Source organism: Lactuca sativa, chromosome 4 (genome assembly GCF_002870075.4).
Source record: "Lactuca sativa cultivar Salinas chromosome 4, Lsat_Salinas_v11, whole genome shotgun sequence".
Lineage (NCBI taxonomy): Eukaryota > Viridiplantae > Streptophyta > Magnoliopsida > Asterales > Asteraceae > Lactuca > Lactuca sativa.
In genome coordinates this window covers 367,953,641-367,955,880 of record NC_056626.2, presented here as the reverse complement: position 1 = coordinate 367,955,880, position 2,240 = coordinate 367,953,641, and the positions used below count along the sequence as shown (strand labels likewise).

Sequence of the window (2,240 nt, the reverse complement as noted above, 5' to 3'; positions counted from 1 at the left end):
ATGAACATCTCTTAGTTATTAATTTCACATGATTTATTGTGACCACATAGTTGTATGTCTAGGAATAGCGAATGTGAAACTAGTATTAACTATAAGATAGGTAAGTTAATGTGTGAGCTTGTATGATGAACATCAGCAAGAGGTTAATTGAAGGGCCAATTTAATTAACCATTACAAGTCTTATTTAACCCGAATCAATAACTAGGAAATCCGTTAATTTAGACAACCGGCCACTGCTTGAGTTAATTTGTTTCCTAAGGATTAGTAATAGCGAACGTGGAACTAATCATCTTAGTTGGTAGCCAATGAAAAATTAATCTGAAACATTGAAATCATCCATGGGAACAAATGAGTAGAACCTAACAGAAGTCCTCTTTATTATTGAATTTAGTTGGTAATTACGTGTTTTAGTTGCTAGTTAGTTAATTTGAGTGTTAATTATTCTAATTAAGTTTCTACTCTTGCAAAACTAGAGAAAACCCTTCATTTATTACTTATTTTTAGATAATATTAGTTTTTAGTTTTAATTTTTCGTTCCCTGTGTTCGATACCCTACTTATTTAGCTACACCAAAATTGATAGGTCCATCGCCTTTGTGTGTCAATTGCATTAATTAGAAGTAGGATTAAAACTAGTTGAGTCTACACACATCAAGTTTTTGGCGCCGTTGCCGGGGAACGGTTCAAAAATTAGCACTAATTTCTAGTTTTATCGATCCTTTGTGTGAGAATTATCTTGCACAAAGTTATTTTGTTGGTAATTTAGTTATTAGGATTAGTTCTAATAATTTCTGTTTTAGAAATTTAATTAGATTTTTTTATGTTTCCGCCTTGAACTCGCCGAGTGCAGTCGAAGCTACTCGGCGAGTCCATCGTTGTTTCACATTTTTTGTTTTTATTTTATTTTTGTTCTTTTTACGCGTTTTTCTTGTTTTGTTTGCAGTTGTTACATGACCCGAGGATCCAATACGCCTTTGGTTCCTCCACTTGAAGACCCGGAGTCCACTTTAAAGGAGAACAAAGGAAAAGCCGTTGGAGAAACCACTTCTTCAAGGAACTTGCCTTTGAAGAATCTCAAATCCGTTTTTAGCAAGAAAAAGAGCAGCAAATCAGGAGTATCCAACACCTCTTCCTTAGCAAACGAAGACCCAATCAAGGAAGACATCGTGTACAAATCCGAAGGGGAAGAAAGCGAATTTGGAGAAGGTAGCGATCTAGAAAGTGACTTTGACAACACCATGGCGAACATTGATGAAGTTCCTATGGGCGAGTGGAAGAAAAGGATAAGAGATGATACCGGCCCAGGACTTGTGCAACCCGTAATTCCCGCGACTGCCACTTTTGAGCTCAAAGGTCACATACTTTCTCAACTCAAGGAGATTCCCTTCTACGGAAAAGACCATGAAGATGCCTATAAACACTTGGATGAAGTCAATGATGTAGCTGATTACTTCAATGTTCCAAATGTGCCTCGTGAAACCCAGTTACTTCGTATGCTTCCAGTCACATTCAAGGGAGCTGCAAAGGATTGGCTCAAGTCACTAACTCCCAGATCCATCACTACATGGACTAAGATGAAATAAGAATTCATTGACCAGTTTTGGCCACCTTCGAAGATAGCCAAGTTGAAGAAAGCCATTGCCAACTTCGAACAACAAGTTGGAGAGTCCCTTTATGAGGCATGGGAAAGATACAAGAGTCTACTAAGGAATTGGCCACATCATGATCTGAATAGCCAACAGGAAGTCTCTATCTTCTATGATGGGGGCAATGTGACTACAAGGCAGCTTCTTGACTTGCAAGGACCGATCACCAAGAATCCACCCCCGGTGATCAAGGAAATAATTGAAGAATTCTCTAAACATTCTAGAGAATATCATAACCCACGAAATGAAGTAAGTAGGGGAGTGATGAACACTGTTAACGATGGCATGGCAGCAATGATAACTAAAGTAGATAGTTTATATAGGAGGATGACTATGATGGATCAAACAATCCATGCCATTCGGATAGGATGTGAGAATTGTAGAGGACCTTATCTCACTAAGGAATGTGATTTGGATAAGAATGGAAACAAGAAGGCTCAAGTATTCTATTCAAGTGGTGACAGATTTGACGATATTGGCGAAAACCGAATAAGAAATGGCTCCCGTATGACGAGTACAAAATGGCAAAGGAGGAGAAATACAAGCAAAAAGAACGGGGTTTTTATCAAAAGGAGGAGCCAATCATGGAGAAGAG

At 38.2% G+C, this 2,240-nt stretch overlaps 1 non-coding gene across 1 annotated transcript; it reads right to left on the bottom strand.

Moving 5' to 3' along the window:
* Positions 1–1,621: 1,621 nt before the first annotated feature.
* On the bottom strand, positions 1,622–1,728 carry LOC111908967 (small nucleolar RNA R71). Its single transcript, XR_002856025.1, has one exon. It is a non-coding gene; the product is annotated as a small nucleolar RNA R71 (small nucleolar RNA).
* Between the last annotated feature and the right edge of the window lie 512 nt (positions 1,729–2,240).